Raw genomic sequence first — 22,846 nt, 5'->3', positions numbered from 1 at the left:
GTTTTCCATCGGTTTCAGCGGCCAGAGAGGAGAAATGCCTTCAGTATTCTCCTCCTCCCCTCCCATCCCAGCAAACCGCATTTATTTTACCCTCCACTCCACTCTTCCGGGGATCGATGGGTCGTCAGGATGATGAGTTAGTGCCTGTAGTGACACTGGCACTTTCCATTACTGCTGATATACCTGGGGGACACCCGTCTCCCAAAGACTCGTCAAGGCTAGGAAATTCAGCAGAGACTACCACCGTCGCTTGCAATGAAGCCACCCCAAATCCCTGGTCCTGCAGCACGGGCAGAGCCTCCCCAGACCTGCCAAGGCTCTCGGGGCACCAGCACAGCATTGCAAACGTGGAGCACACTGCAGGCTTGGACCTCGCTCACTGCTGCCTTTTTTCCTCCTCCCTCTCTTTCCACTTAGTGATTTCCTCGCTGAGAGCCATTTGGATAAACATGCCTAGCTGGGGAATGATTTCTTTCCCTGCATATCTTTCATAACTAGCAGGCACCAGGTTGGTGGTTATTTTTTTTTTCTTTTGAGGTTGCATTATTATGACATTTTAATTGGCTCAGGACTACTCGAGTCTCAAAGCCAATTTGGCCCCGGCGTTCGCGAGCAGAACTGTTTTCTGTCTCCATTTTGATAGATACCTTGCGCTGGCCAAAATGGCCTCACACTAAATAAACCAAAACCTCCTCTTGTTTTAAAGCCAGTGCCTTCCCTTCCCGGCTCCCTTTCAGCCCGAAACCCGAACCGTGCCTGCTTCCCCGCGCTGCCTCTTCCCTCTCGCCTTTGTTTCGCCACCGCGCAGGAGCCGGGGACGAGGCAGTGCACTGCATAATTGTGGTATTTCAGGAGAAGAGGAGGCTGCACGTCACAAAACACTAATGAGCGGGTTGATGGGGATATCGGCGAGGGACGTGGGGCCAGCGGTGTGACAGCCGGCCCCGTGGCGTGGGCAGGGGCTGCTCCGCTCCGGTGCAGCCGGAGGACGTGTCGGGGATGTGCCGCACGCCTTGCAGGCAGCGAGGCGACGTGTCCCTGCGTGTGGCAGCACTGATCTTTAATTTGTCACCCTCGCAAGGAGCTGGCCTTGATGCTGCTTGATGTTCCGGTGCTCACCCCTGCATCGGTGCACCCCAGCGCCCCCAGGAGCCGCCCCGCCACCGTGTGCCTTCCTCCCACCATGTGCCTTCTTCCCTCCCGCTGCTGGGATTTCCCCTCAGCACACCGCTGCTAATTGCCAGGCGTTATCAGCAGTGCCCGAGGAGACAACGGCGTAAATGAGGAACACAGCACCCACCCGCCTGCCCCAGCCCTTCCCATAGCCAGCCCCGCTCCCCAGCGCATCTCCATGTGCTCTGGGATCGCTGCTGGAGGGCTTTTGATTAGCGATGGCCAAAACAGCCCGTTCCAACCACCCCGATGGCTCTGATCCAGCCGCGCAGCACACATCAGCACCAGCACACCAGGGACATGCATAATTTATCCAGCCCACCGCTCCGGGACTGGCTCACACAATTGCCGTCAGCAATAGCGAGGCGGCAGAGCTGCCTCGCTGCGCGGCAGAGGCGAAAAGCTGCAAGCTACCTCCACGCTGATACCCAAACCGTGCGTTTTTCCCCCCGCCTGCCCCAGCCGTGCCCGGTTTGGAAGTGTTCTCGGTGAAAAAAAGGTGCCAGGTCCCCAGTCTGAGCTATATTTTTGGGGCTCCAGGAGGGGGAACACACACACAGCAGGGGAGGTGGGCGAGCCCTGCCGCGGGCTTGGGTGGGACCTGCATGTTGATGTCTGTGATGTATCGCCCCAGGATCTTGTGTCAACATCTCCCCCAGCATTTCTTCCTTGTTTTTTAAACAACCTGCCAGGTGTTGCTGCAGTTCATGACCTGAGATACTTTTTTTTTTTTTACTTTTTTTTTTTTCCCCTTCTTGACTTCATGCTTTCAATATGATTTACAAAAATTGCTTATAATAAGGCTCATTCAGCAGCTGGATAATGGTTGTCAGGAGTTAAGAGACACCGTGGCATGTTTAGCACAGAAGCATATTGTGTATCTGGGTCCCAAAGCACTGGGGTTTTAAGGCAGTTTTTATTAAAGATGGGATATGCAAGAGTACCTACGTGGAGAGGGCTCTCGGGGTGCCAAAAAGGGCTTTTCTCGCAAGTGACGTGGGCTGGAAGATGAAGGAGGGGCAGTAAATGGCCTCAGCAGCCAGTACACGGCTATAAATCCAGATTAGGGGAAGAGTTCAAGGTCTCAGAAAGGCTGCGTTAATCCCTTCATCACCTTGGCCTTAAATGCTTGAACCATCAGCTTGCTCCCTGTGCCCTCTTTGGCAGCTACTGGCTGCTGAGTGGGGATGGGGATGGGGATGGGGACAGGGATGGGGACAGGGATGGGGATGAGAACCAGGACCAGGAAGGATGCAGCAGCTAGGGGAGCGCAGATAACAGGCAGGATGAAGGGGTGACATTTCCAGCAGCACCAATGGGGAGGTTTTGGCCAGGGCCAAGAGGACAGGGCAGGTGCCACATCCTGCACATAGGGCATGGAGAGCTGCACCTTCCCTTCTGCTCCCTGCTTCCTCCTGGCAACACATCAGCCCCTGCTGCTCCTTTGGGGTGGTTTTATTTATTTTTGTTACACTAGGAAGAAGTGATGCTTTTGTGGCCAGCAGCACTCGGGTTTGCCCTTCTGCCAGACTCGCCGTGCATAAGCCAGCGCTAAGCCTGTGGGCTAATTGGCTTTATTTATTGTCTCTTTTGTATTGTGCACGGGTTTATTTGTTACTGCTGCTCCTTTACTTATTTGTTCAGGGCAGGCTTTTTGTTTTTTTGTTTGCCTTCCTTTCGGGAGCCTCTGCAATTGTCCCTCTCAGCATGAGCACGGGGCTGGGTGGTGATTTTGGGCACTGCCCGAGCTTGGGATGTGGCCAGGGGAGGCTGTGGGCAGCCTGGTTTTCCAGGGTACCCCGGGGGGCTACCTGCTTTTACAGGGAGCCCCTGGGGATGCTTGAGGGGGCCAGGCACCATGGGGCTGTGCTCTGGGGTTTTGCAAGCAGGGCTGCCGGAGGCTTGTGGTCCTGCTGGAGCTCGGCTGCACAAACTGCTGCGTAATCTGCAGTAGGAGCTTTTCCTCCTGGCAGGAGAGCTGGTGGATGCCAGCCACATGAGCGTGTCATCCCTGCAGGCCTCTGCTTCTCTTCCCAAACTCAAAATCCCTAACAATTTTGCAAATCATTTTTTTTCCTTCATGTTTTGTTATTATATATTTTTATTTATCTGTTACTAGCAGAATCCTCTTGTGTTTTTTTTCTTCCTTTTTCCAAAAAGTGAAAAGAATGTTTCATGTCTCCTGAAAAAAAAAAATATATATATATATATATATACGGTCCTGTTGTTTTTTCTTTTTCTTGTTTCCCCCCAAATGGGGGTTTCCATTGCAGCTGTCCCATGGCTTCTTGTTCTCCCCAGGGGGCAGATGCGGGGATGGAGCTACCCTCCCAGAAGGCTGTACGAGGAGCAGCATGCCCAGCCCCACCATTACACTCGCACAGAAGTATCGCCCAAGCCCTTCCCGAAGTCTCTCTCATCCAAAAGTAAGAAATACGCTCACGTCAGTCAGATGTCTTCCCTTTCATCCTCCGCTGCAGCATCTTTTCAGAAAACTGGGGTAATTAACACGGCTCTGCCTGGTCCTGGCTATCACTTTGCACTGTGCTTTCTACACGCCAACAGCCTTCTGCCTGCTTTCTGTAGAAGGAAGGGGAAGAGTGAAGCAAGGAAGAGCAAAAGTAGAGGTACCCTAAAAGCCCCTGCCAGCCCAGGGCTGAGCAGGGTACTCGGGGCTGTCTGCCCTGGCAGCCAAATCCCGGGAGCCAAGTGATGGGATTAAGGAGTCAGCCAGAAGCACCGTCCTCTGGGCATGATCAGCCCATGCTAACGCGTTCCCTAATCCCAGGCACAGCTGAAATAATCTAAGCAGGGATTAGCCAGGTCCATCTGGAGTTAAACTCCCCACTCCCCATTTATTTTTGGTAGGAGGGGGTGAAGAGACCTCTGCTGCTCCAGCGCCCCATCTGATGTCCCCACACCAAACCTCTTTGGGGATTCCCTCTTACGACTGTCCCACCACCCTCTTTTGGGTGTCCCATCATGCTTTGGCCTCAAATCCTCTCTGCAGCACCTCGCTGAGTCCTCAGAGACCTGGACAGGTGATTGGGATGCAGAAATTCAGCTTAGCAGATGCACCTGCCAACAGTTCCCAAATGTTCTGGGTTTAGGACAAGTTTAGCAACATAGGGTGGCATTTTTTCCCATAACAGCATAGCAAGCTATTTTTCCACTTCCATCAAAAAAAAATTAAATTCTGACCCTCAAATTGCAAAGAAAACAATATCGAATTGTCTTTAAGAAATCTCTTCCCTAGGATTTCTTGGTTTAACCTAAATTTTCATTGGGGTAAATCAGTGACTAGCTGAGGGAACAACCTTTGTGAGCCTTTCACGCAGCAATATTTGATGGACTTGAAAAGCTACAGGGTTTGAGGAGCAAAGAAATAGGTTATTTCATATGTCCCCTTTTTACTTTCTCAGTTTAATGCTCACACATGGTGGGTTTGGACACAGCACTGAAGGCAGCTTCATTTAAGGGACTAGTTGCTGCCGCATCTGGATTTCTTTAAGTGAAACTATCAGTGAAGTCTTGTTGGGTTTGCAAAGCTATGATAATGTTCCCATTATTCTTAGATACTGTGAAAGTTTGTTTTTAAAAAATATTTTTTTTTCTTCCCAAAATTTCATAGTCTACCTTTAAATAAGAAAGGAACGGAAGAGCATAGGGAATGTTAAAAGTTTAAGCAAGCATTCCCAGACCTTTGGAACAGCTGTTGCCTTTTTTCTTAAAGAGAAGAAACATCTAATTTTCAGCCTCTCAAACATTTTTGGATCATTTTAAGGTAGCAACAGCACCGTGGCAATGACTCGCCTTATTGCATTTGGATACCTCTCTTTGTCACCTCTAATACAACGCCCTCTGCGTTTTGGCTGAAATATGGCATTATCACAGCCCCATATCTGCATGCATGGATCTGCCTCCCTGCAGAGAAGTCATACACTGCCAGAAAAACCTGGGCAACGGGATCCCTTGGAGCTGCTGTCTCCCTGGGCCACCCCAGTGGTTATGGGGCAACTTCAAAGGGGGCTGGGAGGTGGCAATAGGCAGGAGCAGGTGCTGTTGGCCCCTCGTGGGTACCTGGGCACCATTAACCCCACAGGAGCCTCGTCTTTCCCTCTCTCCACCTTTGTTTCATGATGCTGGCAGCCGTCCAGGCTTGTCTTATTGCTTCATCATTAATTTCCCACTGCAACAGGCTGGTTAGGTGAGTGGGCACCTCTCCCTTTAATGAGGAGCCGCGTTTCCATGCTGCATCCCAGAAACTTCTGCGTAGGCTATAAAAACAGGGATGGGTTGGAGAGATTGATTTATTTTCCCCTAGAAAGGCCACTGTGCCACTGGGCTGCAAAATGATTGATCAAATGACCTTTTTTTCCCATTTACTGCCCTTCCCAGAGACCCGTCGTGTCCGTGCACCACGAAAACTGCCGACGGAGACTGGAGCAGCTGTGCCTTGCCTGCGTGCGAATGCTGTGAGCCTCCAATTGGTGATGCTTTCAATCCATCTGTGTGGATGAAGGGCAGGGTTTAAATACTCCCCGATCTTCAGCCCATCCATGTGCATGAAGGTTTAAACACTCCCCGGTCTTTGGCAGCTGTCGAGAGGGAGGAGGCAGGGTTGGAAACCCCTCCGGGTGCAGCCTCCCCTCGTTCCGTCCCCTCCCCAGCATCCCAGGGGATGAAGTGGGGCACCCGATCCGGGAACAAAATGCCCCTGGGTTTTCCAGGTGGTGCCTTCCCACCCTGGGGAGCATGGTTATTAACGAGACGCGCCTGAAGGATGCTCTAAAATAAATGAAGAGGGCTGTTCCGCTCCCACAGTTGATTACAGACGTGCTTTTTTTTCAGACAGTGGGAAAAATAAAATAAAATAAAATAAAATAAAATAAAACACTTGGAAAAAATTCTCTAATTTTGCCCTTTTTGCCAAAGCAGGCCTCTGTGTAATAACACAAACACGGTGCTCGCTGCTCATCCCTCTCTTTGGGACACAGAAACTCAGCAAAAGTGCGTAAATCAATGGGGGCCCGAGGTGGGAGTGCAGCTCTCCTGACCCACCATCCTCCCCACATCCCCTCCGCAGCCTCAGCACCGTACAGGCGGGGGACACGCGGGCCCGGAGGTAAGCCCTGCTGGGAGCTAAAGCGGCACAGCATCCCGCGGGTCACCCGTTAAGCATTTCAGCCCGGAGCAGATCTCGCCTAAGCCACTTTTTTGGAGATAAGCTTATCTAGACCTGACAGCTGAATTTAACCCTGAACTTTTGATCTCGATTTTTAGCCTCGGCAAGACTATCCATTTCCTTGAAATTATACGCACCGGATTTCGGCCCCCCCACCGCCGTGGTGGCTCAGCCACCCCTGCGAGGGGGACCCATGCGTGGCAGCATCACCCGGTAATGCCCGTGGTTTCACAGCCCTGCCTGGGAGGCAGACAGGCCCCCAGCCGTGGAAAGCCTTCGATTAATGACAGTGGGGCTCCAGCGGGAGAGGAGCTGGGATTTTACACTCCTGGCGATAACACGTCTGAAGGTAACGTTGTACGGGAGTGGATTATAACCCGGGCACTTTGCTATACAGGCGTTTGGAAATTTGTTTTCAGTACGTAGAAGCAGCTCAAAATGCTCCTTCTCCCCACATGAAAAATGCGCTTGGTAATAGCATTTCTATTGCTGGACAAGCTCGCTGCCTCTGTGCTGTCAGCGCCGTGACATACTAGCCAGGAAGGGTTGTGCTAATCAGTTTTCCGAGCATCAAATCAGCGTCTGCTATATATGATCAAGGAAATTGAGGAATCTCAATGTTTTTGCAATATTGCTTAGTTGGCCATGAAATATGGGTGGTTCCGTGAGGAATGGCTCGCTTCCCTCTTGCCGAGATAAAGCAACTTTGGCTAAAGATGAAGCATTGCTGCATGATGAAGCCAGCTAATAGCAGCGGCCTGATGAGGGCAGATAAACAGCAGCACCCCGGCAGAAGGGAAGGGATGCATAAACAGCTTTGCAAATAAGACATTATTAATATGGTTGAACTACAGAGGGCAGAAGGGATTTCTTTCCTCCTCCTTCACTCCGAAAGCAATATTCATAAAATGTCTAGATTCCCACGTTCAGCCAAGAAATTAAATTATTAGAAATTTCACTGGATGTTTTCCAGCTCAATCTTTGTTCAGCTAGCACACCCGGCCAGTCTTCCCGGGCATCGCGGCTGTCTGGGACTGCCAAGCAGACCGCTGGGGACAAGGGGCGGATAATAGGGCAGGGAGAGCACACCCAGCGCTGGCGGAGCAGGGCTGAGCCATCTGATGGCTCAGAGGGGCAAGGACAGCCTATTTTCTGGCAGCCCTGAGGTTTTTAGGGCAACCACAGGGCGGTCAGCTTAGATCCATGCAGAAAAGTGCAAACCTGTCCCCGGGACCAAAGCACATAAGCCGTTTTCATGTAACGGCCCTGTGATATAAGCGGCAGCCGGGGATTTATGCTGTCTTTGAAGTAAATTGCATCCCGGTGCACCATAGCATGAAAGTTAAGATTTACCATTGCTGGGACACCGAAGACCCCGGTGGAAGCAAGCGAATAAATAGCGCGGCGCTCTGCTCGCTGGCTTCTGCCGCACAAATCGACTTCACAGACCTCCCTCGCCTCCTCGCCCCCGCTTCCCCTCGCATTGTGTCGGGGAAGCAAATTGGTCACATCTGCATCTGGCCGGGGAGGAACAAATGTGCTGGCGAGGCAGCGAGGAGCTTTTTGAGGGGGGATGCCTCAAAGTAAAATGAAAGGCTAGCCATCAAAGGTAGAAAACAGGCCAGCGGATGAAAGGGATCCTTTGCTTAGCTTTGGTAAGACTACGAGGTATAAAAAAAAAATAAAAAGGCACACAAAAAAAAAACTGGGGCATCTGGAGATGCATCCTCCCCCCTTTTATCCCCCCTTTTCCTTTGCTCCTCGGAGGGGAGGGACGGGCACGCGGCCGCGGTACCTAGGAGCCTGGTTTCGTGCAGCAGGGAAGCACGTGCCCGGGTCCCGTGGAAGATCCCCGCCGTCGTTACCGTTAATCACGTCCAGTTAATCACGTCCAGGGGCGGGCGAGCGCTCGGCTGATTTGCTGAATCATGACGCACGGGCAATTACCCTAAATCAGAGCAGTGTCTTCCGTCCCCGAAAGGCTCTGTTATGCTTTACCAACTCCTGGAGGGAAGGGGAAAAAATCCCAAGCGGCCGCACCGCGGTGTCGGCAGGAGGAAGCAGCCAGGTGTTCCTCTCCTGCTCCCCAGCGCTCTTCCAACCTCATGAAAAGCCCTGGGAGCTCTGTAAATCGAGGCTGCTGAGATTTACAGCTCCAGGCCCTGCAGGCAGCTCGCTGCGTTTACCCGGGGTTTCTCCGAGCCGGCTGCTTTGAGCCTCACGGACAAAGCCTCGCAGGGGCTTACAGGCCAGACACTATTTGTCCTCCTCCTCCTCTCTGAATGCAAACACGTGTACTCCCCTCCCCTGAGCACCCCAGTCCTTCTTGCACGCTCTGCTGAAGCAAAGCCCTGCTGCCACCCTTTATGGCCCGGGGAACACCAGCCTTTGCCCCTGCCCGGCACGGGATAGCCCTGTGGTCCCAATGTGGCAAGGGATGCCCCCCTTGCCCACCGGTGGAGATCCAGAGATGCTGCCTATGGGATCAGCAGAAACCCTTGCTGTGCTGCTCTCCAGTCCAAAGCCTTTCCCAGACCACTGCTTATTAGGAAAACGCCCGAAAATAAGGGGTTCTGTGGGGATGGGATGGATGGAACAACATCTGGGCAAAGGGAAAGAAGAGCCCCTTCTGCTCTGGTTACGCCTGCTCCAAAACAGGCGGTCCTGCCCCAGGAACAGCATCCATTTACAGGATTACAATGTTATCACACATCAAGAGGCAGGCTAAGCCCTATTTTTCACATATGCACAGGGGAAAAGGCAAGGCGGGGGGAGGCCCTGAGTCTTCTTGTTTAGGAGCCAAAGACTAATGTGCCCAGCAAAGCAAAATTAACCCAAATACCGTGATTATGCAGAAAAAAAAATCCTGCCTGAGAATGTCATCTCACCAGCAGTACCCTGCAGTTTTCCGCCAGTGAGAGTTCGAGAGGTGGCATGGTAACAGAGTGCATCAGGGCAGGCATTTGACTGGAAGCATTAAATACCTCTGAAAGGTGAATGGCCAAGGTCTTCCGGATAATTAAAATGTGTGCAGTCTTCATAGACCAAGGAAGGGACAGAGCTATTGTTTAAACAGGTAATTAGAGCTGTATTTTAAGCAAACTCGGGGCGGTAACGAGCTGTCTCAGATGGGAGCAGCAGCTCTTCTGCTCCCAGTTCCAGCATGAATAACTATTTCCCCCCACAATCACTGCTGGGGGTGGCCGCAGGGTCCCAGCCCCACTCCGGGTGATGGCATCGGCTTGGAAAGAAAAAACTCCTACGTGATTTCACATTTTTCACTCCCTGTCTCCTTCCTTCTGCGTTCAGGTTCAGGAGAATTGGCTGAGCCACTTTTTTTATTACAGTAGTAGCAGCAAGAAACAAAACGGGACCCAGCTGAGCCCCAAGGGAAGGGAGGAAAGAGCATGGGGCAGTGCTCCCACACCCCCCCTCCATCCTCACAGGAACAGCAACAGGGCACTGATGGGGTAGATGTGCTACAGTCTCTTTTTGGATGGATGCATGCCCTTCTGCTGGGCTGAATCCATGCCAAAGTAGGCAAGGAGAGATGCAAACCCTCCTCCGTGCCGAGGACGGAGCCCGGGAGCCGTGCTCACCTCACTCTCCCTCTCCATGCTCTTCCCTGCCCTACCCCAATCTCACTGCTCATCCGGCTTCCACACCTGCTGGGGGGGGGGGGAGAGATGCCGACTTCTAATTAACCCCCTTGTATACAAAACCAGAGAAAACAATCAGACCCGAGGGAAGGCAAGGAGGCGCCTTTGCACGATCAGCGCGGCCTTCCATGAAAAATATATAAGGGATAGACACCAGCGATGGGGAAACGGGAAAGTACAAAGAGCTGCGCTCGGCTGCCCGGCTCCGCAGCCCGCATTACCTACCTTGCTCTGACAGGCCAGAGAAAGCCTAAAACAAAACACTTTGAACTGCGATGGGCGGTGGGAGATGCCTGAAAATTGGGCTTGCGGGTAGTGGTGGGGTGGGTGCACGGTGCTCCAGCACTGTGAACCCACTGGGAAGCCAACTGGGAACAGCCCCAGGCCACGTGTTGGGCATGGTGATGTTCTTGTGCTCCTTGTGTTGGCTTCAGGAGGCAAGGACGGGGTTCTGTAAGGAAAACTCAGGGTGAATTTTTGGTCTTTTGCTGTAGATAAGCGATAGTGTTGCTCCAGAGCATAAGACTGGTGCTGGCGAGTGAGGAAGGGCCAGCCTGTTTTGAACTTTGCATCCCTCGCCCCTCTGGAAGCAGAGCTGGAAGACAAGGGACAACACAGTAAAGAAGGGCATCCTCACTCACCCTTGTACCAGTCACAGCACTCATTTACCCAAAGTCACCTCTTTCACAGCCCAGGGGGGCTTTGGCTGAGCCCCCGGAGTAGATTTGTTTGCTTACTGATTTTCTTAAATGACAAGTTGACTTACAACGATGGCCATACCTGCAACATGTAGAAATCTTTCTCCTTTCTGTTAGAAAGGGTGAGGAATGAAATGAGTGAGGGTACCTTATTGCTGTTTTTGACTGTCCACACAGCACTGCTTGAGGTTCAGAAATCATTTATATTTCTTGTGAGTCCTCGGGATATTGGGTGTTTTTGCTACAGCCCCAGCTCCTGGAGTCCTGGGATGGTGTGAAATCTCAGTGTCCTCTTCTCCAGCCCTCCTTCTTGGCAGAAAGCTGTTAAAATGCTAATGATGGAGTGAAAGCAGGGGGAAAAAAAAACTCATCTGCATGGTCTTTTGTTAAGGCAGGGTGACCTGTCCCCAAGGACTGGGGCTGCTTGCCCAGGACACCAACAGGACCCACGGTGAGGGTGAGAGCCCGCCAGGACACCAAGAAGCGAGAAAGGACACGGGGTCAGGCCAGTCCTGCAGGAAACGCCCCATCTCCTCCCAAGGAGCATCCCTTGGAGCTGCCTGGTGCCTGCGGCAAGCCTCAGAGGCAGCAGGTGCCTGCGGTGGCTGCCGGAGCCACCTCCAGCCGCGGCAGCCTGCCGGGAGGGGAGCCAAGCACGGTGCAGCCAGGTCACACCGCCGAAGCATCCCCTTCCTCTGCCCCCGCAGAGCCGGGCAGGGCTTTTCCCCAGAGGGAGACAGCGAGGAGTAAAACATTTCCATCCCCTGACCTCCGCCGTGTGCTGCCTGCTAAACAGCGCAGAGCGCGGGCAGGAGCGCGGCGCACCGGTGACTCATGCTGCGAAACCTTTTTTCTTTTTTTTTTTTCTTTTTTTTTTTATTATTATTTTTAAAGCAGGAGCACTGATCCATCAGTCAATTACTTGAAGAGCCACTCTAATTTGGCACCCAATTGTTTCCCCAGCTGCCGCTGCGCCTGATCGCTGCTGGCGGCGGCGGGAGCAGAATGCCTGCGAAGGGGAAAAAGCGCAGAGGCGCCGGATAAAGGAGGCAGGAGAGGAGCAGGCGGCTGCCTGAACGGCCTCGCCGAGAAAATAAGCACTAAACACGTCTGCAGCAAAACCATCTCGGGGACGCAGGCGATTGCTGGATAATCAAAACGATGTCGGGAGGCGGGGGCCACCCCTGGCCGTGCAGCCGGAGGGACGGCGATGGGAGGGACGCGTCCTGCGGCTCAGCAGCAGCCTGCTGGGGCTGGCCTGGGCGCCGTGGCTTTCTGCCAGCCACGGCCCTAGCAGCCACGGCTCGGCGGGGAGCGTGGTGTGGCATTTGCAGCTTTTTCCGCCGTGGGTCTCAAATCGCTCCACAAAGGTTGCTTAATGGCACTGTCCCCTTCCCCTCTTCCTCTTTCCTCAGTTTAATACCAAACAAAAAAAAAAAAAAAGAGTGATTTGCCTCAAATCACACAAGAAGTCAGCGGCAAAGCAAGTTCCCCAACCTCTTTTTCCTGTCCTTTAAGCCCCTACGAGCACTCCCTTTTTCCAAGAAATCCAATAATAGGAACCGTACCAAAACATCTGTTTTTGTGTCAGGGAGGAGTTTCGACTGAAAAAGAGGAGCCTCGATTTCAGCCGGTGCAGTGCCAAGACGCCCCTCTGCTCTCCTCCTGATGCCTTTACAGGCTGGGACGGGGATGAGAACAGCTCCAGCTGAGGGCAAAGCAGTGGTCTGCTTGTCTGGAGCAAGCCCATCCGCCCTGCGTGCAGTGCAGAAGAGACATCTCTGGAAGGAGAGGCTGTGGCAAGAGGGCAGAGGATGGGCACAATATTCATGCCCTTTTCTAGACCAGGTCTTGGGCTGACACCAGCTCTGCAGGGTTTTGAGCCTCTCCCCAGAGGGCATAGACTTAGTTATGGCACACAGCTCTCTTCTGCTTCTTGGGGGGGAAAATAAGCACGTGTGCATCTATACATGTGTACGTGCACCACTGCTACCTATAGCAATGCACCAGGCTCTCAAAAGTCATTCCCACGAGTTTCCTCCACCTGGACCAGGCTGAACGTTTCCTTCTTGCTCTGCCAGGACATTGTTTAGACCTGGGACTTGTGATTCCCCAGGGCAGATCACCCCACATGCTGTTGCTCGAAGGCATCGTGCTCCCTATCAGCGGGCATCTCCTGAGGGTAGAGGGATCCCTGCTGGAGGGGAGCAGAGGCAGACCTGGACTGCAGAGGCTGGTCACTCTCCACCAGGACAGGAGAGAGATTCCCAGCCAGATGGAGCCAGCAGACAGCACTGTGAAGTTGTTGGCCAACTTAGGATACGATGTTGGCTTCACAGGGAAGCTACTTGGCTGCCTCTCCCTGAATCAAGATTCAGTGATGCCAGGAGACAAGCACAGCGGGGAAACTGAAAGCAAAAAATGGCAGAGTGGATGGCAACTCGACATTAATTCATTTTTACCATATGTCTGACTATTCATTACACTCCGCCATCCTGTTCTACAAGACTCCTGGGGGCCTTCCATGCCATTTTATGGTTAGTGGGGTTTTTCCTAGCTCGCGGCGCAGCGCTGCCACGCCGCCTCTCCCAGGCTCATCACTCGGAGGGTCCTGCAGCCGATGCAGCTCCATCCTGGGCAGGGACAGCCACGGGATCCGATGTGCTCCATGCTCACAGCCCTTCCCTGCACACTCAGCCTGCCAGCTCGCCTGGCACAGGGGAGCCGTCCCCCGGGGGTGGCACCTGCTGTAAATACGCTCTGGCACCTGCCTCGAGACCCCGCCGTGCAGCAACGATTTTTTTTTTTTTATGGATTTGCAAATTACCCTGCTTTTCTCCGCGGTCTCCCCCCGGAGCATGCTGCTGGCACGGGACCAAGGCCCGGCTCCGGCAGCCAGCGTGAGTCACCCCGGCACGCCTGGATCCTGCCCGGCTGGGAAGCAAGCAGCACGGCTTCTCCACACACGCTGCTTGCAGCGGCGGCGGCGGCAGCTGTTTCTCCTTGTAGGTAGGAGGGTTGATTCAGCATCCCCATTGCCTGCATCCAGCTGTCCAGCCCCCCTCGCCCCCCTCCCCATCCCCGCCGTCGCGGCTTCCCACCCTCTCTCCCGTCACACGCACGGAGCGGCAGCGAGCTGCCTACACGGCTGCCTGCACTCTGCACACAGCATCTCACGGGCTGAGCTCTCCTCCAGAGCCTTAATGGGACCCTGTTAGGCTGCGAGCCCCTGAACAGCCCCTCCTGGGTCAGCATCTTCCCTCTGCGGGAATCCAAGGGTGTTCGGCACGGGGGTCTCTATATACATCGGTAAGAAAGCACAACAGCAGGTAGCATAATAATAAAATCACCCTATTACTAAGATAAAACAAGGAGAGGAATGTAGGCAATGAGTAGTTCTTACATCCCTCCAGATGCTGGAAGCCCATTTTCATGCAGCATCCTACATACCCCAGGTGAACAGCCACAGCACGCTGCCAAGATCCCGTCGTGGAGGGTTTTGGTCTCCCACCTACACCATGGTGCTTTTTACCTCAGGCAACAAAAAAAATCCTCTCTCTTCTGACACCAACCAGCATGAGGCACTTCGACACATTCTCTTATGCCCCTGTGCACATGGGTCAACACATGAGCTTCTCCAGCCCAAGTATGGTGCCCAGCAGGGCAGGCACAGCTTGCCCGAGACTCCTCCAAAACCACGTCCTCCACCAGGTGCCCAGTACACCTCACCCCTTGCTCTCGAGCACAGCCGTGCTTTCTGCCTACCTAAGGGTCATTTTATCATGCATATTAACAAGCTGCTTAGCGATACAAGCGGTATGCATGTACAGGGTAATCGCCGCAACAGTAAGCAACGCCGCAACTGACAGCAGGGCAACGCTGGGGTGCGTGATCAAATATGTAGGAGCATTAGCATCGGGACTTATTCCCTTAAAGATACACCACCACCTCGCCTTTGCAACATTATCTAAACATTTAGTCATTTGTATGAGCTGTTTATTCTGACGGAGCGCACATATTTCAGCTTTATCATGTTCATGACTCCTCTGCAATAACAATTTTAAATGTAATCGCAAATCACAATTGGGTCGGATAATAGTTTATATAAACCCACCTACTTCAAATCCAAGAATGCTCCAAATTGGGAAGAAGTTTATTAAATCTCCACTGGTGATGTCTGAGCACCGGGTGTAACACATGTGGTTTCTCACAGTAGCCACTGTCCCTCTGTTTACATTCCCGCAAGGCGGGAAGGGCTGCATTCCTCGCCCCCCTATTCATCAGGGAGGTGTACAGATATCATACACGAGGATTCGCTCCAGTTTGTAGGAACTGCCTCTTCTTTTTTAATGCGAGCAACATACGCATTCTTTGGTCTTGTCCTGGGCTACAAAGGTCATCGTCTTCCCACATACACCCATGTCCAAGGTTCCTGCTCCCAGCATCCCGGGATGTCCACGAGCACCTAATTAGCACCACTGGTGGTGTTGCTCCATGCACGTATCCACCACTGTCACTGGGACAGAATTTCTGGGAGGACCACCCCTCGTCCATAGCAAGCCCGGTTGGTGCATCGATCCAGTGGACCCACAGGTATGCAGCAACACTCACAGCACCCTGCCTGGCTTTTCAGTATTTGCCCCGTTGACTCTGCGGGTGGTTCCAGCTATGCGATGCTGGGCCATTGGCATCCATCTAGAGCAATCCAACCTTGCTTCAGTGCTATCAGGGCCACGAGATGTGTACTTGGACAAGCTGAGGCCAGTGCTAATTGCTCCTGTGGCCCTGTAGGCACTTTGGTGGACCCCTTTTCTACAGCAATCCAGGTCTGCTGAACCAGCTGCTGTTGCTGTAAATCAGCCTTCTGCAATTCAGTTACGGCAGATGCTAACCCATGAATCTGTTGGGCTGTTAATTGGCCAACTGATTGCAGCCTGGTTTGTGATACCTGAAAGTCTATTATATTTAGGATGGATCCTCTGAGACCTAACATTCCCGATATGTCTCCTCGCCTCCAGGGAACACATGACTTGGGGTAAAGAGCAGATAAGGGACACACAGAGGTTTATACATACCTGTATTGCAGTCCCAGAAGATACGGCGGTCTCCTTCTTCCTCTGCACTTTCCCATGTAAAAAGAGCTGCAGTTAGACGTTCAAACACTATGCGTTCAGTAGCATTAGCTTGTTCTCATTCCCAGTTGTACCCACTGTTGGTTTGGATCTGAAAAGATGTATTGCATATCATTACTCAAATATGCTTGGCCGTGTCTGGTACATAGATTACAAAAATAACTCAAGAGATTACAGCTACTGCAGGAGTGGTTTAATGCTATCATAATTGGCCATCCCTCAGGGAATACTGATATTGTTGTGGTATCATTTGTCCAATGCTATGTGATACCACCTCTTACTCTCTGTCAGGTCCGTATCCCCAGTTCTCTATCACCCGCACAGTGCAGGCTTAAGATGTGACCTTGAGCCCCGACCATCCGTTGGGTGCCTCTCACAGTTCTGTACCTGCTTAAACATTTAGTTCCCACCACAGGTCCATTGTCCTAAATGACATTCCTCAAAAAGACAACATTATGCTGACACCCAACAGAGTCACAGAATGGTTGAGGATGGCAGAGACCTCTGGAGGTCTTCTGGTCCAACCCCATTGCTCAAGCAAGTCCACCCAGAGCTACTTGTCCAGGACCATATCCAGAAGGCTTTTGAAAAGAACAGCTAGTTGTCAGAAATGGGATGCCAGGCTACAGTGGTGTAATCTACAGGTCATCATCAGATGTTGCTACAGGCTAATGCAATGGTGAGATTTTACCAGGTGAGATTTTACACATTCTGTAACGTACATACACACACACACATGTATATGTATTTGGTCAGCCCTGTAGTGGTCAAGCAGTTGGGCTTGATGATCTTTGTAGATGTCGTCAAACTGAACTATTCTGTTCTGTTCTGTTCTACTCTATTCTATTCTATAAATCAAGCATTGTAGGACATATTTAGGGATATCAACAAACAGTTCCAAAATTAAAAATGCAGCCCTTGGCCCTTGGGCTAGGACCTCCGCAGGGAGCAGTTTGCCTGATGAAGTCAGGCATTAACAGGTCTGTCCATCTTGTGCCAAGATTCACTGCTCTTCATTTTCAGTCAAAATGGTTGGCATTTGTGGCCGTGCCTTAACAATAATTGCTGAGAAGTGTCAGGCTGGACCCTTCCTTACCTTACTATTCAGATTTATTAGCGTGTCAACACTGTTGGATACCTCTGCAAGGTGCGGGCAGGTTGAAAGACTTCACAATTGTTCTTTTAGCAATGCATTAGTACGCTCTGCTAAACCAGCTCCCCGAGGATAACAAGGTGTATGATAAATCCATGTAACCTTGTTTTCAGCAGACCATTTATCATGTGAAATGGGAACCATTATCTGATGGAACAGAAGAGGGAATACCTAACCATTGGCTTCACAAGCAAGGCCCTTTACGGTGGCTTTCTGGTCACCATCTGGCAATATCTACCATCGCCAGCACATATTGCAAACCCTAACTTTTGGGGAATGGTCCAATCTGCCAGGTATGGCCTGGGGTCAGCCCTTACTCATTAATCCTTCCGCAGGGCTAATGTGGTAGTTTTCTTGCTTTTATTAATTTGCGGGTTTAGATCAGCACTCTTTCAGCACTAAAGACAGGAAGCAGAGGATGCAATCATTTTGTCCATCATTCTAATTTACTTTCATAGTCTATTTTTCCCTTTTAGTTGCTTGCACATTTCCCATAAATAAGAGGCAGGTTTTCCATCAATTTTGTCTTTTGGGACTCCAGCCTGGAATAAAGCAAAGAACATCTCCTTTTAGGTAACATTTTTTTTCTTTTGCAGCTTATCCACAATCTCCTGTCAAAATTTTCAGTTTGGTGTTCTCCTAATTGACCCGATGCTAGAATTACATCATGGACTGATCCCCCCAGGGCAGCTCCCACGAGCAATATGATGACTCCCCTTTAGATTAAAAGGTGTCCCTGCTAACAATCGGGATTGTATTCCTGATGTAAGTACCTCTAGGTTGGAGGTTAGTGAAGGTAGGGCTGTACACACTGTTGAATAGCCAATTGTCTCAAGTGGTGTCCCCCCTCATCTGGATGCTTCCATGTCACCATTTTATTGTCACAGTCATATGGGGAGTAAAGCACTGCAGCTTTACTGCCTCCCATAACTAGTCCCAAAGAGAATAAGATACTTTTCCCTGGGCTCCTTTTGAAAATTGCAGCACCATTGGATTTTGGGAAACTGTGGGCAGAAGAATCACTTCTGGGTGATCCAAGCTGTACACTATCCCCTCTCTGGCCCCATGCTAGCAGTGACCATTGCCCTGATCTTCCCCCGAGCTCCAGCCAGTACAGAGAGGGACCTTCCTTTTCTTTATGTCACATATGTCCTTCTCTGGATTTTGTGTCTACTACTGACCAGACTGAAGCTGAAACCGAAACAGTAGTGTAGCTTTCAGTTTCCACCAAGGGAAGGTGCAATTAAAATTATCAGAGTTGCTCTAAATAAAATGCAGGGTCAATTTTTGCTTTCACAGACAGTTTTATTTCTTCCCTGAAATGAGAGCATTAAGATCCTCTCACGTGGAGGCTGTAGTTTCCCCATGTAACAGCGATGATAAAAAACTGCTTCGATGTGCTATTTGTCTTTTTAAGGGTGCCAGGTGGGTCCACTTGTCCGAGGAGTCCTGTGGCTACCCATGGACCTAGCACAGCAGAACTGGTGAAGCACAGACACTTGCATTCCTCAAGCACACTGAGGGCGATGGGGCTGTGTCTGATGTTAATGACCACACACCAACAGCTCACTCCCCTGGTTTTGACACTCCTAGGACCTGGAAAAAAGCAGCCGAGCAGCCGTGTGGGACAAGTCTCAGAGGCTGCATGTGCTCCCAGTCCACTGCGACTCACAGTCCTGTGGTTTCGGGCCATTCAAGGCCCAAAGCAAACAGATGCAAATACTCGAGTGGAGAACTGATGCTTTTGGTGTTTGTCCATCTCTAAGGCTCCTTGGTAACCCACTTTTGGAAAACCTCCCATATCCTGCTTCCTCTTTGCCGAGGCATCTGATGCCTAATAGCTGCGCTCCTTCATGGCCAATTTTCCGAACAGTTGGTGTTTTGCTGCTTTCACTTAAGATCCCCATTCAGCACTGAACTGGGGCAGGGTTGAGGGGAGAAAAGTATTTAAAGAGCAGCGCTGATTTCATGCACACAGATGCAGTCCTCTGTGGCACAATAAAAAAAAAAAAAAGGGAAATAGTCTGTAGATATTCCCTTCTGTTTACCTAGCAATCCAGCAGCAGATTTCCCTTTGTGCTGCGTGTGATTTTTGCAGCCTTTTGCAGCCAGATTCTTGCCTCCACATAGGAATGGCTTTTTCTTCTGTGGGAAAGGAAGCGTCCCCGTTGCACGCTGCAGGAGCCTGACTTTTTTCTTTGCTTGTTTTTGCATTCACCTCCCGCACGGCTCCCGGAGGCTCCGTGCCTCACGATGGCAATCCTTTCAGTGGCAGACCGGAGGTACGAACTAGCAGCGCTTCCCACGAGAGTCAGAAAATCACTGCTGGGGCTCGGGGGCTGTGAGGAACTCTGCTGCACGCAGCCAGGCAGAAATCTGCCCACCCTTCCCACCGGGTGGCATGTGAATTACTGATGTGCCCAGAGAATGATTTACTAATCCAACATCCTCCCTATTCCAGTTTGCAAAATGTCCATCAGCAGACTGCAAGCATCTCACGTTTATTTCTCCCGGCTTTTACTCCTTAATGAACGAGTTTCACCGGGAGGCACTGTGAAAATTCCACGTCTGATTTGGTATTTGTGGTCATGTTGGCACATTTCCTAAGGAACCTGAAATCATTTATGTTGCTTTATTGGCTACCTGCTGTAGCTAATTAACAACGTGAATTAGCAGGGAACAATCCCAAATTCAATTTCTGGAAAAGCACCTAGTTCACCTGTAATTTTCCCCGTGATTACAAGATACCAAATCACATACACAGCGTAATGTGTACGATGCATACGATATGTGTGTGTGTGATGCACATGTACGAAATACAAAGCTAAGCATTATCGCAGATAAGAGCTCACTGACATTAATCCGCTTCAAATCATTGTCCAAACTGCTTCAGAGTCAAGCATGCGTTCAGTGACCTTGCAGAACACGCGGTTCCTTGGCTGACACCACACAGAAATAAGCGATGAATACGGCCTTGCCAAAATAGACACGTGGGAAGGGTGGGCTAGAGGCGAACCCAAACAGCAAAGCCTGTAGGAACGGACCATACATACTACTTCTTCCCGTGAAGTAACGGTAATCAGACTAATTGCCAAGTACCTGAGCGAGACGTTGTGCCAGGGCTGCTCCTGGGGAAGGTCCTGCTTCTGGGGGAGCCACGAGGAGCAGCCCTGAACCAGCGGGGATGGGAGGTCAGCATCAGGGGTATGTGCAGAGGAGGCCCGTGGCAGCAGGAGGGATCCCTGCAGTCCCCGAGGGAGACCTAAGGGAGGGCCGGGAGGTTGGGATGCGGTGACCAGCGTGACAGGGTGCCGGGCAGACTCCGCATTGAAAGCGTCTCTGCCAGTTCCTTGGAAACGACCGAGGACTGAAAGCATCAAAGAAATAAAGCTGTTGCCAGCTGGAGGAACAATAGGCGAGCCGGAGCTATCTTTAGCCCAGGGGATTAAATTCAAATTGCAAATGCAAAGGCCTCCCTGCAAGAAAAGGCCTCGCCGTGCTACCCAGCAGCAGCGTGAGCGCTGAGCACAGCCCAGCCCCGCAGCCCCGGCTCATCCCCTGCCCGAAGGAAGGAAGGAAGGAAGGAAGGAAGGAAGGAAGGAAGGAAGGAAGGACGATAGCCCCCCTCAGTCTGCAGGCAGGGGTTTTGAGTCCCCTTCACCCATTTTCAGCCTGCACTGAGGGCCGTGGAGCACCACGGACTGCTGAACGTGAAGGGCACAGCCAGCCCCAGGAGCACAGCAGCGGTTTTGGTGCGCTCAGTGGACTTGCACTAAACCCAGCAAGGAGCCGGGGCACTCTGCCACTGAAAAAGCCGCTTTGAGCCTGGCTCCTGTGAGTATCAAACTGGAAAAAGCACCACGCTGTATTGAAGGAGCTGGAAGTTAGGGGCTGCAGGCACAGCAAGGAGAGAGCGCGTACAGCTTTTGCCTGATAACTTGCCTAATGAATTGCAGACTTCTAAGCTGATTTGTTCAGCTGGGGAAATCCCACAAACACCTCACACCCGAGTGCTCGGAAATTGGTTTAATAGCCTCAGCGCCCGTAATGAAACACCACCGTGGAGCAGAGGTCCCAGGTCTCACCTCCACGTGCGGCTGCGTGTTACGGAAACCAACTTCCCTCTGCTTCCACCCAAGGGTTTGGAGGAGTTTTTTAGAGTCACAATAAAGATTTTTAATGGCAGAGTAAATGATGGTTTCAGGAGATCAAGTGTGCAGCCGTCCAGCCACGGCTATGTGCAAAACCTGCCAGCGGTGCCGTGCGTTTTAACTCCGTGCTGCAGCCATCTAAGCTTTTATGTTTGTTATTTCATTTTTAAGCAGCCATTTAGCAGTATCTGGAGGGCATTCGCCACTCTAATACTTAGCCTGGATGCACGTGAAAGGAAAGGCTTTAGCAGGTGACTGAGCTCTTTTAGTAAAAAGAAAAAATTCCTGCTCCATCGAGGTAGCTGCTGGGGTGCCGGAGCTGGAGGAGAAGGCAGGGAGAGCTGCACCTTGGCTCCGGCTCCGCATGCTGCAGGATGTGAGGAGAGCCTGGCTGGATGCACGATCCCTGCCACAGCAGCGTGCCGACAGCCTCCAACTGCTGCTGCCGCCCTTGGAGGGGTCAAGGCAGAAGTTCCGGCGCACGGGGGGTTAATGGCGAAGTTACAACTCCAGTTGTTAAAATTCACGAGGTGTAAAATACAAATTGCACGTGGTAGATGAGCTGTCTTTAAAGTTTATATAATGCTTTCTCCCCCAACCCCCGTTCAAAGGGCTGCTGGCGCAAGTCAATGAGAGCTCACAAAAGGGGGACGCGCAGCCCTCACGGGACACAGATTACACAGGGGGCTCAGCCGGGGCCGTCCGGGCTGTGGTTACAGATATATGGCAGCAGGGAGCTGGGGAAACCCACATCATACATACGCATGTGCAGTCAGGTCAAAATTAATAGTTCGTGCTCACTTCTTCCTCTCCTCAACCTCCTGAGTTCTAAAGGTATTAAGCACTGCCTTTGAAGTTTATGCTGTTTTGTTTGATTATTCCCACAGCTCAGTTTAAGTAATTTTCCTATCAAAAACCAAAAAAAAAAAAAAAACAGCAAAACATTTTTAATAGTTCCCAACACAGTAAAGGTTTTGTGCTTTTTTTTTTTTTTACAACTAACTCCAATCCCATTTTTTATGCGCACCTTGTGACTTGGCACACAAACACCTCCCAGAACCAAGCTGTTTGCATTCTTGCTCATGCTGTTCCTCCTCCCTCAATCCCACTCCTCTCTCCATCCTAGGGAGACGGGCAGTAAGTGTAACAAGGGCAGGTATTCCCAGCCAGATGGAGTCCCCAGCCCCATCTGCAAGGGTTCCTCCATGCCCTGGCTGACCCCTGTGTGTTCCTGCCCAGAAGTCAATCCCCGAGGGGATTTTACTTACGTAATTCTTTACCCACCCAAGAAAGAGCTAGGGATCAGAGATTCAGTACAGAAGAAAATATGTAAATATCCAGAGCAACTAGAATGAGCATCAGCTTATGCATAGCTGACTGAATTGAACACAAACAATGATTGAGAATAGGATGGGCTGGAAGAGGAAATTTAAATATTTATCCTAAATGCTCTTTCTTTGCATTTCTTGAAATAAATTATTCCCAGCAATTGCAGGCAGAGATTGTTGATTAATTCCAGCTAAGGCAGAGAGACGGGAGAAATTGCTGTACATCATCTGTTTCTGAGTTTCAAATGGGGCTTTTCATTTTTCTTTGTAGTCTTCATGATTGGGCTTTTCGACTCCAGAGTGATCTGTGGGTGGTTTGCAAGGGAGTTTGCTGCTTGCATCATATGGGCAGATATAGAGAGCGAAG

The 22,846-nt window shown here is 51.2% G+C and overlaps 2 long non-coding RNA genes across 5 annotated transcripts; one reads left to right on the top strand and one right to left on the bottom strand.

The window, feature by feature from the left end:
• The first annotated feature begins 1,556 nt into the window (after positions 1–1,556).
• LOC308187681 lies at positions 1,557–6,067 on the top strand. 2 transcript variants are annotated; one of them, XR_013944856.1, is made up of 2 exons: positions 1,557–1,679; positions 3,475–6,067. It is a non-coding gene; the product is annotated as an uncharacterized lncRNA (long non-coding RNA). The 2 variants fall into 2 exon arrangements; XR_013944857.1 differs by having other exon boundaries at positions 1,571–1,672.
• LOC308187680 lies at positions 1,674–16,536 on the bottom strand. Of its 3 annotated transcripts, none has more exons than XR_013944853.1 (4): positions 15,791–16,536; positions 10,243–10,468; positions 3,617–5,771; positions 1,674–3,355 (listed from the first exon to the last, which is right to left on the bottom strand). It is a non-coding gene; the product is annotated as an uncharacterized lncRNA (long non-coding RNA). The 3 variants fall into 3 exon arrangements; XR_013944855.1 differs by lacking the exon at positions 15,791–16,536 and adding an exon at positions 14,166–14,801; XR_013944854.1 differs by lacking the exon at positions 15,791–16,536 and having other exon boundaries at positions 10,243–14,801.
• Positions 16,537–22,846: the final 6,310 nt, after the last annotated feature.

Source organism: Anser brachyrhynchus (genome assembly GCF_964034855.1).
Source record: "Anser brachyrhynchus genome assembly, chromosome: 1".
Taxonomy (NCBI): Eukaryota; Metazoa; Chordata; class Aves; order Anseriformes; family Anatidae; genus Anser; species Anser brachyrhynchus.
This window is presented reverse-complemented; position numbering and strand designations above follow the sequence as displayed.